The sequence below is a fragment of the Rana temporaria genome, chromosome 1, assembly GCF_905171775.1.
Source record: "Rana temporaria chromosome 1, aRanTem1.1, whole genome shotgun sequence".
In the NCBI taxonomy this organism is placed as follows: Eukaryota; Metazoa; Chordata; class Amphibia; order Anura; family Ranidae; genus Rana; species Rana temporaria.
The window spans coordinates 625,028,343-625,046,291 of NC_053489.1; positions in this window are offsets into that span (position 1 = coordinate 625,028,343).

A 17,949-nucleotide genomic window follows, 5' to 3' on the forward strand; every position below is an offset into this window, starting at 1 on the left:
TGCGATCATGGGCCCTGGCATTTGGGCGAACGGTGCTCTTTGTGAGCTGTATGCCTGGGGACCCTGTATATGCCATATTAGAGTGACTGATTCATACTGTTGGGACATACAGTGTAAGGAGATGCTAATGCCACCACCTCCAGCCATCTGTCTGTTCTCTGTGCTAATTGACCCTGCTATTGTGTGAAGATGTCCTGTGTTTACACTTATGATAATGTGTATTGTATAACAGGTGAGCGAGGAGAAAGGCCCTGAAAGGTCATATGTATGAGTCACCTAGTCTGGGTAAATGATTAGTTAATTAGCTCATGTTAATTTATGTTCTGGTTACCTCCTCTTTAACTGCATATAAGGTTGTATTATTGGTTCTAATGAACACTCCATGTTCAGCATACAAACAAGTCTTGTCTAGTTGTGTGATTGTGAGCAGCTGGAATATCTGATATCTATATCCAGACTGATAGGAATCGGTATATGACGGAAGCACTCAAGCGGAGTGTGGGACATTCCGTTACAGTTATGTAACATTGTTCCGCATTAGCGGTTTGGTGGTGGGTCAGTGATGATCTGGAGAGGCATATCCATGGAGGGAAGCACAGATCTCTGCAGGCTAGACAAAGGCACCCTGATTCGTGGGTGCAGGAAATTAAGATACTATATGGGTTGATTTTGACCAACCGCATAGTTGTAAACCTTGTTACACAACTTGTACCTACAGGTAAGCCTTTCTAAAGGGCCTGTGCTGTGACCGGCGACTCCCGTTTGCATGTGTAGGAGCAGGGCCGCCATCAGGGGGTACAGGCAGTACACCTGTAAGGGGCACGGAGGTCCCCAGGGGCCCGGATGGCAACCCCCTTTAAAAAATATTTAATTTTTTTAGGGGTCCGGAGGTCCCCAGGGCCCCAGATGGCAACCCCCCTTTTTTTATTTATTTTTTATAAAAAAAAATATTTTTTTTAATATATTTTTATTTTATTTTTTATTAAAGGGCCATTTTTTTTTCTTTTTTTAGAGGTCCGGAGGTCCCCAGGGCCCTGAATGGCAACCCTCCCTTTTTTTATCTATTTTTTATAAAACAAAAAAATTAATATATTTTTATTTTATTTTTTATTAACCACTTCAATACCGGCCTATCGTCATATGACGTCTACAGATGGGATCTCCCATCCTGGGTGGACGTCATATGACATCCTGGGCTTTGCCGGGGGATATCTGATAATGCCTGCAGCTAGAGGCATCATTCAGATATCCATGTCTTCAGCCAGGGATCCTGCGCACCATAAGAATGATCATAGCGGCGGTTCTGCCGCTTGATCGTTCTTATAGGCAGCGGGAGGGGACATCCCCCCTCCCGCCGCCATCAGGTGCTTCTCCATGCTCTCCCTTGCCATCGGGGGCCCGGAGAAGGAACCATCCGGCGCAGGCAGGAAGCATAGAGATGACTGGTGACCAGATGGTGCTCAGTCATCTCTATGACTTCGGAGGACCCGGGCGCGATGTGATGACGTCACGCCCGGGTACCCGTAAGTAAACAAAGCCGCGATTGCAGCTAGTGAGCAACACTGATCATGAGATCGGTGATTTTTTTTTCACCAATCTCATGCTTTCCAGCCTGGAGGAGAGATGCAGGGTCTTATTTACCCTGCATCTCTCCATAAAGAGTACCTGTCACACACATTCCTATTACAAGGGATGTTTACATTCCTTGTAATAGGAATAAAAGTGATTAAAAATAAATAAAAAAAAGTGTTAAAACATAAATAAAAAAGTAAAAAAAAAACAAAAAACAATAAAAAAAAAAAATTAAAATGCCCTGTCCCCGGTAGCTCGCGTGCAGAAGCGAACGGACACGTAAGTCCCGCCGACATATGTGAACGCCGTTTAAACCACATATGTGAGGTATCACTGCGTGTGTTAGCGTGCCAGCAACAGTTCTAGCACTAGATCTCCTCTGTAAATCAAAACTGGCAACCTGTAAAAAAATCCAAGCGTTGCCTATGGAGATTTTTAAGTACCGAAGTTTGGCGCCATTCCATGAGTGTGCGCGATTTAAAAAGCGTGACATGTTAGGTATCTATTTACTCGGTATAACATAATCTTTCATATTTTACAAAAAAATTGGGCTAACTTTGTTATTTTTTTAATTCATGAAACAATATTTTTCCAAAAAAAAGGCTTTTGAAAAATTATTGCGCAAATACCGTGCAAGATAAAATGTTGCAATGACCGTCGTTTTATTCCCTAGGGTGTCTGCTAAAAAAACATATATAATGTTTGGGGGTTCTGCGTAATTTTCTAGCAAAAGAATGATGATTTGTACATGTAGGAGAGAAGTGCCAGAATAGGCCCGGTATTGAGGTGTGTATAAAAGCCCTGTATTGAAGTGGTTAAAGGGCCAATTTTTTTTAGGGGTCTGGAGGTTCCCAGGGGCCCGGAGATCCCCAGGGCCTGGATGACAACCTCCTTTTTTTATAAAAAAATAATCTTTTTTTTTATATATTTTTTTTATTTCTTTTAATTTTTATTATTTATTTTCTTGTATATTCCTTTCTATTATTTTATATATAATATTAAAGAGCCCAGAGGTACCCAGGGCCCCGGATGGCAACCCCCTTTTTTTTTATAAAAATTTTAAAAAAACATATATTTTATTTCTTTTTTTTTTCTTTTTAGTTTTTTATATATAAATATATATATATTTTTTCCTGGATGGAAACTCCCCCTTTTTTAAAAAAAAAATTATTTTTATTTTTTTAAATATATGTTGTTTTTTTTTTTATTAAAGGGCCCCCCTTTATATGGCAACCCCCCTTTTTAAAAAATAAATAAATATATATATATTTTTTATATATATTTTTTCTTTCTTTTTTTTTCTTTTGGTTAAAGAGCAGGGCCCAGAGGTCCCCAAGGCCCGGATGGCTACCCCCCTTTTTTTATATATATTTTTCTTTATTTCTTCTTTTTTTTGTAAAGGCCCCCCCGCTTCTCAATTCGCGGCAGCCCCCCCCCCCCCCCCGCTTCTCAAATTCAGGCGGCAGCACTCTGCTCCAGGGGGCCAATGCCTGAAGCTGTGTAAGGGGCCCCATAATTCCTTAATTCCTGACGGTGGCCCTGTGTAGGAGTGACATCATCACAGCGCCAGAGCCTGCAAACCCAGAAATAACTCCAGGAGACATGTCGCCAGTCACAGTGGTGTATGGGGACCGCTGCAACAGCTTTGATCTAATGTAAGTATTTTATAATGAGCTAGTAGGCCTGGCTGGAAATCTCCGTTCTAATTCCTCACAAAGATGTTCTATTGGGTTGAGGTCAGTGCAGGCCAGTCAAGTTCCTCCACCCCAAACTCGCTCATCCATGTCTTTATGGACCTTGCTCTGTGCACTGGTACACAGTCATGTTGGAACAGGAAGGGGCCGTCCCCAAACTGTTCCCCAAAGTTGGGAGCATGAAATTGTCCAAAATATCTTGGTATGCTGACACCTGGAGAGTTCCCTTCACTGGAACTAAAGGGCCAAGCCCAACCCCTGAAAAACAAAATTTCAGTCAGGCAAGTACCTTTCTCCTGGCAACTGCCAAACTCAGACACATCCATCAGATTGCCAGACAGAGAAGCGTGATTTGTCATTCCAGAGAACACGTCTCCACTGCTCTAGAGTCCAGTGGCAGCATGCTTTACATCACTGCATTAAAGGCTTTGCATTGCACTTGGTGATGTAAGGCTTGGATGCAGCTGCTCAGCCATGGAAACCCATTCCTTAAAGCTCTCTATCCACACTGTTATTGTGCTAATCTGAAGGCCACACAAAGTTTGGAGATCTGTAGCTATTGACTTTGCAAAAAGTTGGCAAGCTCTGCGCACTGTGCGCTTCAGCATGCGCTGACCCAGCTCTTTCATTTTACATGGCCTAAAACTTTGTAGCTGAGTTGTTGTTGTTTGAAGTTGCTTCCACGTTGTTACAATACCACTAACAGTTGACTGTGGAATATTTAGTACCAAAGAAATTTCACAGAAGGACTTATTGCACAGGTGGAAACCAGTGTTAATTTTGGCAACATTTTTTGATTTAGTTTTAGTCTTAGGCCTCGTACACACGACCGAACATGTCCGCTGAAACTGGTCCGGCGGACCAGTTTCCGCGGACATGTTCGGTTGTCTGTACGGCCGACCGGACAATTTTCCGGTGGATCAGACAGGTTTCCAGCGGACAAATGTTTCTTAGCATGCTAAGAAACATGTCCGCTGGAAGCCTGTCCGTCGGACATGTTCGGTCGTCTGTACTACTCACCGGACATGTCCGCTCGGTCGAAAGCCCTCGCATGCGTCGAAGTGATTCGACGCATGCGTGGAAGCATTGACCTTCCAGGGTCGCGCACGTCGCCTCGTCATCGTCCCGCTTTTGCTGTCCGCGGGAAATTTGGTCTGATGGTGTGTACAGCCATCAGACCAAAATCCGCCAGCAGACCCGTCGTGTGTACGAGGCCGTAGAACTAAAATGGCATTTTAGTTTTAGTCCCATTTTAGTCTTCTGCAATTGTTTTGGTTTTAGTCATATTTAATCAACTAAATCTCCAGTACATTTTAGTCTACTAAAACTCATTTAATCTAATATGTTATTATTTATGGTATTGAGGTATGAACATGCACTACAGACCAGTGTTCATTTTGAAGTCAAATTTCAATTTAGTTTTAGTCTTAGGGCCAGATCCACAAAGAAATTACGCCGGCGTATCTATTGATACGCCGGCGTAATTTCAAAATTCCCGCGTCGTATCTTTATTTTGAATCCTCAAAACAAGATACGATGGCATCGCGGCTTGATCCGACAGGCGTACGTCTTCGTACGCCTTCGGATCTTAGATGCAATTTTTCGGGGGCCGCTAGGTGGCGTTTCTGCTGAAATCCGCGTTGAGTATGCAAATTAGCTATTTACGGCGATCCACGAATGTACGTCGGCCCGGCGCATTTTTTTTTCGTCGTTTGCGTTCGGCTTTTTCCGGCGTATAGTTACCCCTGCTATTATGAGGCGTACTCAATGTTAAGTATGGCCGTCCTTCCCGCGTACAATTTTGATTTTTTTACGTCGTTTGCGTAAGTCGTTTGCCAATAGGAATTTGCGTAAAATGACGTCACCATCGTAAGCATTGGCTGGTTTCGGTTTAATTTCGAGCATGCGCACTGGGATACCCCCAGGGACGGCGCATGCGCAGTTAAAAAAAAATGTTGTTTACGTCGGGTCACGACGTATTAACATAAAACACGCCCCCATCACTTCCATTTGAATTCCGCGCCCTTACGGCGCAACAGATACGCTACGCCGCCGTAACTTACGATGCGGATTCGTTGTGGATTCAAACAAAACAAAAGTAAGTTACAGCAGCGTAGCGTATCTTAGATACGCTGCGCCCGGCGCAGATGTATGTGGATCTGGCCCTTAGTCTTTTGATTAAAATGGAATTTTAGTTTTAGTCCCATTTTAGTCTTTTGACTAAATTGCCATTTTAGTCGTATTTTAGTCATCTCAACTGTTTTAGTTTTAGTCGTATTTTAGTCGACTAAAATAGTATTCATTTAGTCAACTAAATTAACACTGGAGGAAGTCTATCACAGTACCACACTTGAATTCACAGAGCTCCTGAGAGAGACCCATTCTTTTCACAAGTGTTTGCAGAATGCCTAGGTGCTTGATTTTATATACCTGTGGCCATGGAGGTGATTGGAACACCTAAATCCAATGATTTAGAGGGGAGTCCCAATACTTTTGGCAATATAGTGTATGTTATGATGTGCACTTCTGAAAATTAGTAGATGTGAAAAAAGTGATGCAGTCAAGAGTTAGCAAACAGCCTTTTTCCTTAAATAGCCCTGAAGGATTTCTTTATTTTTTCATGTAATTACTAGAATTAGAAAGAGTAGTAAGTAAATGATCCATGAACAGAATTACATCTCTCCTTTCTCAGTGGAGAATAAATGGTAAATTAAGAAATAGCTGAATATGAATGGAAAATGAAACAGGAGGAATACAACAGGAAGAGGGAGTACTGCATTTCCACGGGGAAAGTGCCTGTAGGAAGCATCCAAGCACTGAGGTCGAAGGTATTTTTTTTTTTATGATTATTTTTTGCTTTTATTGAGCAATTAAATTATGAATTCATACTAGGATGACATGTGCAATCTGGGAAATGATATCATCAGTTTGCTGCAGGCAGGAAGAAAGATTTCCAAACCCACAGATCCCATGATTACTCTGACTGCTATAGTGCAACATTGTACCAAGTCACAAGGTGAGAGGCAGCAGCAGAGGCTAATTAATGAACTACATTTATACAACAGCCAAGAAATACAGAGGCACTCGGATTTACATGATTATGTAATCTCCAAGCCAGCATCCCAATCCCGAAAACAGATGCCCGGACACAGTTTACAAAAGTAGATGAAGGCATTGTCAAGTGGAGTGCTGTGATCATTGTAAGAGGGAATACATTTCTGTATGTGTTATATTTATAAGTTATTTAAAATTTTTGCATAGATCTAGTGAAGTGACTAGCCTACATAAATTGCACCTGTTTTTCTGCCGTCTTCTCTACTGAACAGCCGTTCAAAGTCCAGAATTATGAAGCTGAGGTTACACACTGAATAAGCTCAGTGAGGAGAGCTCTGAAAGCTGATTGGATAGAAGGGACACACCCCCTTCACACAGCACACAGGAACATTGCTGAGGCTGCCAATCCCCTGTCCCGGTCACCTTTTTTCTCTTGGTGTCAGAAAAACCTGTCAGAAGTGATTCATGCTGATAGCAGAGGGACAAAGTGGCGGACAGAAATGACATTCAGTGCTCTTAATTGGGACAAGTACACACTGTAGAAGAATATGCTTTGTTCATAATCTCCTTATACTCTTAAATTCAGACCCCAACGTTCTCTTAAAATGGGCTGGTTTAAAGTTCTTGTAGTTCCACAAACTCCAATGTATTTCAAAATAATAATTTCCTTAACTCAGGAGTTAGTGAAATAGAATACCATCTCTGTTCACAACATTCCAAAAGAACCTGGGGGGTGAACAAGAGAACTAGCCCAAGCCTCCTAATTAGTAACTTGTGTAAACTCTCCAAAGAGAAGCTTCAAAAGCTATAATAAAATGTATAAAAGTATATAGCTATAATAAAAGTATAAAGCTATAATAAAATGTATATAAGTATAAAAGTCTGTATATTTTACTTTTACAAAACTAGAAGAAATAAATATATACAACTCAATCATACTATAAAGACCCAACCCATTCATACATATGTTAGTAATGCTAATTAGTAAATATTAAATATTAGATTAAGAAAGGCTTCTACCATTTCTGCAGGAAGCCCATGCCTCTTGCCGACCGCTTCACGCACTTATATGTCGGCAGAATGGCTTGGCTGGGCAAGGCAACGTACCCGTACGTTGCTTTGAAAAGCCTGCCACGAGATATGGTGACCGTGCCTGCGGGCCCCGCGGACTCGATGTCGGCCAGTGTCCCGCGATCGTGTCACGGAGCTGCAGAACAGGGGGATGCCTGGCATTTCCTGTTCTGCCTAGTCACTCCCTAGGGCACACTTAACCCCTTCCGTGCCCCCTACTGGTTAACCCCTTCCCTGCCAGTGTCATTTACACAGTAATCAGTGCATTTTTGTAGCACTGGTCGCTGTATAAATGACAATGGTCCCAAAATAGCATCAAAAGTGTCTGATGTGTCCACCATAATGTCGCATTCATGATAAAAATCGCAGATCTCCGCGATTTCTAATAAAAAAATAATAATACAAAAATGCCATAAAACTATCCCCTATTTTGTAGATGCTATATCTTTTGTGCAAACCAATCAATATACGCTTATTGTGATTTTTTTCCCCAAAAATATGTAGAAGAATACATATCGGCCTAAACTGAGGAAAAAAAAATTATATATTTTTTGGAGATATTTATTATAGCAAAAAGTAAAAAATATAGCTTTTTTTTCAAAATTGTCGCTATTTTTTTGTATATAGCGCAAAAAATAAAAAACAGCAGAGGTGATCAAATACCACCAAAAGAAAGCTCTATTTGTGGGAAAAAAAGGACGTCCATTTTGTTTGGGAGCAACGTTGCACGACCGCGCAAATGTCAGTTAAAGCGACACAGCGCCGAATCGCAAAAAATGGCTCGCCAATAAGGCAGCCAAATCCTCCGGGGCCGAAGTGGTTAATCACAATCTCTCCCCAACATTCCATTACTAGTCCAGGGGTAGTTTATATTACGTTAACTCGATTAGTTAAAAAAAAGCCTCATTTTCTTTTCTGTCCTGTTGAAGTAATTGGCAATTTATTCCATATGTCCGTGTTATTGTGGTTTATTGTTTTTGTAAGTACAGCCCCTTAGATTGATTCATACATGTGTTCCATGAGAGTGATCTGATAAAGGTGATGTTTTATTGAACACACTATTTTTCTCACTGAGAACTAATTTCCCTGTCAAGATCAGACAGTAAGGTTCAGTTTATCAGAGTTTCAGGAAACGTCCTTATTATCATTATCTCAGTTTACAGGTCTCCATATTGCTAACTAGTGTTGAGCAGAATATGCCATATTCGATTTCGCGATATATCTCGAATATATATTCGAATATTCGAGATATATTCGCTAAATTCGAATATTCGTGATATTTTATCGAAATTAAATGATTGCGATTTTTCGCTATTGCGAATGCGAAAATAATTGCGATTTTTTTGATAACTGCGGTAGGAGCACTCTGATTGGCTCAGAATATTCGTGATATTTTATCGAAATATCGCAACATGCGAATGCGATATTTATTGCGCAATTTCGAGAAATGCTGGAGGAGCGCTCTGATTGGCTCAGAATATTCGTGATATTTTATCGAAATATCGCAACATGCGAATGCGATATTTACTGCGCAATTTCGACAAATGCTGTAGGAGCACTCTGATTGGCTCAGAATATTCGTGATATTTTACAATACAAAATAATTGCGAATATTCGGCAAATGCGGAAGGAGCACTCTGATTGGCTCAGAATATTCTTGATATTTTACAATACAAAATAATTGCGAATATTCGGCAAATGCAGAAGGAGCACTCTGATTGGCTCAGAATATTCTTGATATTTTACAATACAAAATAATTGCGAATATTCGGCAAATGCGGAAGGAGCACTCTGATTGGCTCAGAATATTCGTGATATTTTACAATACAAAATAAAAAGTGTTTTGCATTGGTGGTGATTCTTTACTCTATCCATCTGTCACAGCCATTTGTCAATCAAACACCTTGAAGATTGAACACGTTCATGCTGCATGCTTTGGACTTTTTTTCACTTCACATATCAAAGACATTTTTATGAAAGATTATTTTTCTATTATTGGGACTATATTTCTTTATATATTTGTTTCACTGTGTATTTCACAAGTTATTTGCGCTTGCTTATTTTATAATTTGCCCACATGTCTTGTCACTAGACATATTTTTTATTCTTGTAGAGCGACTCCATTTTCTGTCTTGTATTAATTTATGTTGTATAACATTTTTGAGTTGCTGCTGTATTCTCCCCTTTTTTAAGGTATGCGCAATTTTTTCCTTCTTACAAAAAATAATAATATCAAACATACAAATATTCATAACATACACATACACAAAGCCCCCCCCTTTTGCATCAGAGACAATCAGAGTTCTCCTACCACAGTTATCGAAAATTCGCAATCATTTTCGCATTCGCAATAGCGAAAAATCGCAATATTTTTTTTTTCAATTTGGCAACATAAAAGGATCGCCTCAGCTTAGCTACTCGGCCCAGGGTCTCTAATCATACCAGCAATGCTTTTAGACGTCGATAGGATGTGATCTGTTTTAAAAATCAAATTGAAAAAATGCGAATATTCGGAATTGCGAATATTCACCGCGAAATTCGAAATATAGCGCGATTTCTCGAATATGCTATATTCGAGTCGAATATTCGCAATGCGAATATTCGTGAGCAACACTATTGCTAACTTCTGTGGCTGATGTACAAGACTAAATCTGAGGCCCCGTACACACGACCGAGTTCCTCGGCAGAAGTCAGCCAGAAACTCGATGGGAGCCGTATTCTGCTGAGGAAACCGGTCGTGTGTACACTTTTGGCCGTGGAAACCGACGAGGAACTCGTCGAGCCAAATAGAGAACATGTTCTCTATTTCCTCGTTAGTCAATGGGGAAACTTGGCTCGCCGAGATCCTCGGCGGCTTCACAAGGAACTCGACGAGCAAAACGATGTGTTTTGCCCGTCGAGTTTCTCGGACGTGTGTACGTGGCCTGAGGCCCCGTACACACGACCGAGTTTCTCGGCAGAATTCAGCCAGAAACTCAATGGGAGCCGTATTCTGCAGAGGAAACCGGTCGTGTGTACACTTTTGGCCGAGGAAACCAACGAGGAACTCGTCGAGCCAAATAGAGAACATGTTCTCTATTTCCTCGTTAGTCAATGGGGAAACTTGGCTCGCCGAGATCCTCGGCAGCTTCACAAGGAACTCGACGAGCAAAATTATGTGTTTTGCCCGTCGAGTTTCTCGGACGTGTGTACGGGGCCTTAGATTTTTTTCTATGGTTCTCCGATGAAAAATTGCAGGAATATTTGTAGAACAATGCATCATGGAATATACATTATCTCTTATCTGTCTTATGGCAAGACTGATGTGCGACAAGTACTGACACTTTGCGTGGGTTCCTCTCATTTGTCTGTAGGTCATCACGGGAAATGGTTATTTAGCTATCCTCAGTCATACGAAACCCTATACTGAATTTAGGCAGCCGTGCTGAATCTTAACACTCTACCACATGCACCATACCAGTCTGTCAGTCTTCAACTTCTATCTTTTTCCAGAATTGAAAGAATACCATAATGGACAAAAAATACACATCAACATCAACACATCAACAAAGAGGCTGCGAATGAGCCCAGACTTCTACTTTAAGTGCTCTTGCACACAGGCCAGCTGAGTTTATTTAGCTTAATTGCAGCCATATTTACGCATCCCAGGCAGTGCAGGTGCATCATAGAGCATTTTATTGACATAAATAACTATGCGACACTGTGCTTGTCTATACGGCGATGCTATCATGAGCAGCGTTGCGCCGCTACCGGTATCAGTAGCAGCGCTGATACCAAGCATGTACTCGTACATATGATTTACTAAGTGTAGCACCCTCTAGTGTGTGCTAGAAGTTAGTAATATAGTGTGTATGTTAGGAATTAGCGTAGGTAAAACATAGGTTATCTCAGGGCTAGGCCTGAGCTATGGAATCTGGGTGAGGGTTATTAGAGTTCAGAGCTGGATGGCTCATCCTGGCAGCTCTTTGGTGCCTCCCCCTGGTATAGAAGCCTAGAAGTTTGGAGAGTCTTTTAGATGTAGTGGGTGGATGTTAGGAGAAGCTGCCTTGAATATTTAAGGAGCCTCAGCCAATCCTCAGAGGTAGGCTGGCAGGGGGCTGAGACCACTCCAAAAATAGACATTGGCTATGCCAGCAGGGGCCTGTGTGCTGGAAAGATCCTTTAACAACACACAGGCAGAGTTTTTTTCTGGAGGCATGGGAGCGAGAGAGAGACAGTGAGTAGAGCAACACTGTGGGGACTAACAAAGGGCTCAGACTGCCAAATGTAGCTGGCCTCCCTTGAAGACAGGGGTGTTCTTAAGTCTTCAGCTTTTCTCTAGAGATTTACTGAGAGTCAACTGGGTGGGCTGGTGAAAAGTCAGTCGGGTGGACTGGTGTAGAGAGTTAACCTGGAGGATTAGTGAAAGTGGCAGCTGCAGCCAGGTGGGTTGGCAGTGCCTGAAGAGGTGGTGCTGGGATCAATGGTCACATAGGAGAAGTTACAAGCTGTTTCACTACCTTTTTGCTACACAACAAGGGGCTACGAGTTCCTGCCTGTATGGGGCTATTGCTAAATTCTGACTGGGAGCCTATCAGATCATCTAACAACTAATTCAGCTGGAGCCAGCAAGTGTTTTGCAGGAGGAGTCTGTTTTTTTTATATATAGGAATAATGTCCCTAAAGTTGCTAAAATTGTGTTGAAGTCAAGTGGGCATCCTATAATCCCCCATCCATATCCAAGTTATTAAGAGGAAGTAAACCCGTTTGTGGCGCTCATTTGCAGGCCCTACGTGGAAGAACCGGATCACATATACAGTATCTCATAAAAGTGAGAACATCCTCAAATTTTTGTAAATATTTTATTATATCTTATGTAACAACACTGAAGAAATTCCACTTTGCTACAATGTAAAGTAGTGAATGTACAGTACAGCTTATATAACAGTGTAAATTTGCTGTCCCCTCAAAATAACTCAACACACAGTCATTAATGTCTAAACCGCTGGAAACAAATTAGGCCCAATTAGCCATTTTCCCTCCCCGGTGTCATGTGACTTATTTGTGTTACAAGGTCTCGGGTGCGAATGGGGAGCAGGTGTGTTACATTTGGTGTTATCGCTCTCATACTGCTCAATGGAAGTTCAACATGGCACCTCATGGCAGAGAGAAAAAAGAATTGTTGCTCTACATAAAGATGTCCTAGGCCAGGGGGTCTCCAAACTGCGGCCCGAGGGCCAGATGTGGCCCTTTACTAGCCTTTTTGCGGGCCTTGGGGCACTATTCCTACAACTGATATGGGGCACTATTCATCTCATTGACTCCAACAAGGGGGCACTATTTCTTCCACTGATTCCAATGATGGGATACTATTCCTCCTACTAATAGGGGCACCACTACTCCTTCTGAGACCAACCTTGGGGCCATATTTATTGTCACAGATGCTGAGCCCGAGACATTTGCCATCTCCGCTGGCCACAATTCGGCCCTCCTAAAGTCTTAAGGACACAAAACTGGCCCTTTGTTTGAAAAGTTTGGAGACCCCTGTCCTAGGCTATAATAAGATTGCCAAGACCCTGAAACTGAGCTGCAGAACGGTGGCCAAGACCATACATCAGTTTAACAGGACAGGTTCCACTCAGAACAGGCCTCGCCATGGTCGACCAAAGAAGTTGAGTGCAAGTGCTTAGCGTCATATCCAGAGGTTGTCTTTGGGAAATAGACATATCAGTGTTGCCAGCATTGCTGCAGAGGTTGAAGGGGTGGGGGGTCAGCCTGTCAGTGCTCATTCCATACGCCGCACACTGCATCAAATTGGTCTGCATGGCTGTCATCCCAGAAGGAAGCCTATTCTAAAGATAATGCACAAGAAAGCCTGAAGTTTGCTGAAGACAAGCAGACTAAGGACATGGATTACTGGAACCATGTCCAGTGGTCTGATGAGACCAAGATAAACTTATTTGGTTCAGATGGTGTCAAGCGTGTGTGGTGGCAACCAGGTGAGGAGTACAAAGACAGGCGTGTCTTGCCTACAGTCATGCATGGTGGTGGGAGTGTCATGGTCTGGGGCTGGATGAGTGTTGCCGGCACTGGGGAGCTACAGTTCATTGAGGGAACCATGAATGCCAACATGTACTGTGACATACTGAAGCAGAGCATGATCCCCTCCCTTCAGAGACTGGGCCGCAAGGCAGTATTCCAACATGTCAACGACCCCAAACACACCTCCAAGATGACCACTGCCTTGCTAAAGAAGCTGAGGGTAAAGCTGATGGACTGGCCAAGCATGTCTCCAGACCTAAACCCTATTGAGCATCTGTGGGGCATCCTCAAATGGAAGGTGGAGGAGCACAAGGTCTCTAACATCCACTAGCTCTGTGATTTCGTCATGGAGGAGTGGAAGAGGACTCCAGTGGCAACCTGTGAAGCTCTGGTGAACTCCATGTCCAAGAGGGTTAAGCAGTGCTGGAAAATAATGGTGGCCACACAACATTTTGTGTGTTGAGTAATTTTGAGGGGACGGCAAATGTACACTGTTGTACAAGCTGTACACTCACTACTTTACATTGTAGCAAAGTGTAATTTCTTCAGTGTTGTCACATGAAAAGATATTATAAAATATTTACAAAAATGTGAGGGGTGTACTCTATCTATGTAATCTATCTATCTAACTATCTATCTATCTATCTATCTATCTATCTATCTATCTATCTATCTATCTATCTATCTATCTATTTACATTGTGGAAAAGAAAATGTAGCGCCCAAAAGTATAAAAGGACCCTAAAAAGGGTGAAATTGATGTGTACCCTGAAGGTAGATGACTTAATGTCTAAGCCTAGTACCTCTTAATACACAATGGTGAAACTGTGAAATTGTGAGGTGAGCATTGGGAGCTGTGATGTGAAAAATGCTCCTATATGGCAAAATTACATACAGATCCGTGCTCTAAACAAGATCAACAAGCAAATATACATATGTGAAATACCTGTGGTGTAATCACCATACATGTGTTGAAAAAAATGAATACAACAAAGTAATATATGAAACTAAACTGGATGTTTGTAATAAAGAGACAAAGAGTCAGCTGTAAAAACAGTCCTCCAAGGCCAACATTCCACTGTTGATCAGGTGTGCCTCAGTGATGTAGGCGTAAACCCAATCCTGCAAATACCAAAGTCTGCTGGGGAATGTGGAGTCAAAATTACACATATAAACTTCCAGTGTTGGGTGGAGCAGATATCTTCAATACCAAATATCTTCAGTGCTGGACAAGTAAATAAGTAAATGGGTGGGTACCCTTACCAGAACTGGTGGACCCTCTCAACCACCATTAAAGAGACATACACATATAAATCTCCATCTTCAGAACCTCAAAAAAAAAATTTTTTGAACATCAAAAATGTTGACGAATCAGAAGAAATAATATTATGTGTGAAAAAGTTTTTCACACATAATATTATTTCTTCTGATTCGTCAACATTTTTGATGTTCAAAAAATTTTTTTTTTGAGGTTCTGAAGATGGAGATTTATATGTGTATGTCTCTTTAATTACTCGTTGTTATACATTTCTAGTGGGTCCTTGGGTCCACCTCCATGATTGCTTGCTTCCATCTGATCCATATAGAGTATTTATATATTGACTATATCTGTCCTTTGTAAAGGCCAACTGGATTGGGGTGACTTAGGGTGATCTCTGATAACCCCGGTGGGTTCATTGCCACCTCTGGGCAGATACATGACGCTGTGTGTCTGGGAGCGTCTGTGTGTTGGTACTGACGTCTGCCTGTGACATGCCTGAAGCGCATCGTGGAACGCGGCGTGACGGCGCTGACGTCATGACGCTGCGGAAGGGCTGCTGATTAATGCCCATTGGTCGGCTGACTGCCGCATCTCCTGCCTATCACGGAGGAGGAGAGGGGGAGTGACTGAGTCATCCTGGTATATTGGATGTCCTGACGATAAGCACGTCTTGACGCTGGGCGTCCTGACGCTAAGCCCCGCCCTACTACTTCCGGCCTTTGGAACGCAGACGATGTTTCCAGTTCCTTGTTATGGAACGCACGCCGGTCAGACATGGACGAACAGATGCCAGCAATCAGGGACCTGGATGTAAGGTATTTAATGCAAGGGGGCAGCAGAGGAGGGTCAGATACCCCAGTTGAAGTCCGTTAGCGACGAAACCGGTCAGGTGATTACTCCACTGCATCCCCATTGCACTCTCAACTTTGTTGGAACACTCCCCACACCTTTATCCAAGGTGGGAGTTTGCTGCTGTATTTTTTCCTTTTGCTATTTTTTTCGTTTGATTGCTAGCAGAGTGACTTTTTTTTCATGTGTGGCTATTTGAAGTTTTTTATATTTTTACTGCATTCTTTGCCACGTGTGTGTACTTGCAATGCTTTTTTATTAAATGTTTTTACACTATGAGGAGCACCTCTATTTTTTCTTTTTTATACCACTTTGTGTGTTTTGAGCTACTATCGATTAACCAACCTCGGTTATCTATCTTGGAAGAACAAGTGCTTCAGTAACCATTTCTGGATTGGACACGCGGAGTAAGGACCCCTGGACCCAGACAATCGGTCTATACAAGCTCTGACGACCCTCCCACCGTATGGTGGTTGAGAGGGTCCACCAGTTCTGGTAAGGGGGGTACCCACCCATTTACTTATTTACTTGTCCAGCACTGAAGATATTTGGTATTGAAGATATCTGCTCCACCCAACACTGGAAGTTTATATGTGTAATTTTGACTCCACATTCCCCAGCAGACTTTGGTATTTGCAGGATTGGGTTTACGCCTACATCACTGAGGCACACCTGATCAACAGTGGAATGTTGGCCTTGGAGGACTGTTTTTACAGCTGACTCTTTGTCTCTTTATTACAAACATCCAGTTTAGTTTCATATATTACTTTGTTGTATTCATTTTTTTCAACACATGTATGGTGATTACACCACAGGTATTTCACATATGTATATTTGCTTGTTGATCTTGTTTAGAGCACGGATCTGTATGTAATTTTGCCATATAGGAGCATTTTTCACATCACAGCTCCCAATGCTCACCTCACAATTTCACAGTTTCACCATTGTGTATTAAGAGGTACTAGGCTTAGACATTAAGTCATCTACCTTCAGGGTACACATCAATTTCACCCTTTTTAGGGTCCTTTTATACTTTTGGGCGCTACATTTTCTTTTCCACATTTTTTCACCTTACATCCATATGGTATGTTGGCAGCCTGATCTACACTAAACATTTGGTTTGCGCATTATTGTATATACACCTATCTATTTACATTAACCAGTTGCTGACAGCCAACAGTACATTTACTGCTGATGGGCGGCTCCCCCAGGCACAGCGACGTACTGATCTGCAGCCACAGCGGATTGCGGTGCTCTGTTTCAGGTCACTGTGAGCAGACCAGAGACCACGTGATGTCTGTGGGATTACATGTCACATTAAAAATTTCCTTTACAGGTTACCAGTTTATGGTTACACAGAAGGTCTAGAGCTCGAATTAGTGCTCTCGCTCTGATGTTTGCAGTGATACCTCAATCACTGTTTACATATGCGTGCAGGACCAATGCACGCTTTTGCATTTGTGCGCTAGCTCGGAGCGAACTGGACTACTTTAAAAATTATTATTTGTTTTATTTGTTTTATTTAAATAAACTTTTTTACACTCGTTAATTTTTTTTATCAACTTTATTGCTGTCATAAAGGATGAACAACATCCCTTTTGACAGCATGGGCCATGACAGGCCCTCTTTATGGAAAGATCTGGGGTCTATTAGACCCCAGATCCCTCCTCTGGCCTCCAATGCAGTCGATCATACACAGATTTGTCTGTCTACCTTTAGCTGATTCCTGCAAACTAATTTCTTCAAGGAAGCCTATCTCACCTCCACCCAACAACTGAAATTTTACTTTCTCCATGATCTCCAACAATTACCCTTCCCTTTAGATTGTAAACTCTCAAAAGCAGAGGCTGCCTAATCCTCTTGTGTTAATCTGTATTGTAACTGTACTCTCAGGGGTGTGAGTGGGGGTGCTGGGACATGTTACATGTTACACTTTAAATACGATTGTAACATATAGCATGCTTTAAAAGGTGTACTTATTCTTTAACCACTTTACCCCCCGGAAGATTTGGCTGCTCAATGACCAAGCCATTTTTTGCGATACGACACTGTGTTGCGGCGCTGTACCCAAACAAAATTTACTTTTGTTTTTTCCCACAAATAGAGCATTCTTTTGGTGGTATTTCCATTCCAGGAGAATGCTCGTAATCCAAAATACTCACATATCAAAGCGAGTTTCCCCCATTAAAGTCAATGAAAACAAAAATAATTTGTTTCGCATTGACTTCAATGGCATGCAATACCGCATGCGGCCAGAGGTGGGGCGCTTGAGAGCCTCTGAAATGGCCGGAAAGGCCTGAGGACACCTCGGCTGACCTCAGCAAATCTCGGAAAGGGGCTTGCCGAGGTTAGCCAAACTGTCCCCTGGCCTTTCCGTGCATTTCCGAACGTCGCCGATCGGCTGCGATCGGCGCCGTTCGCCTCAGGC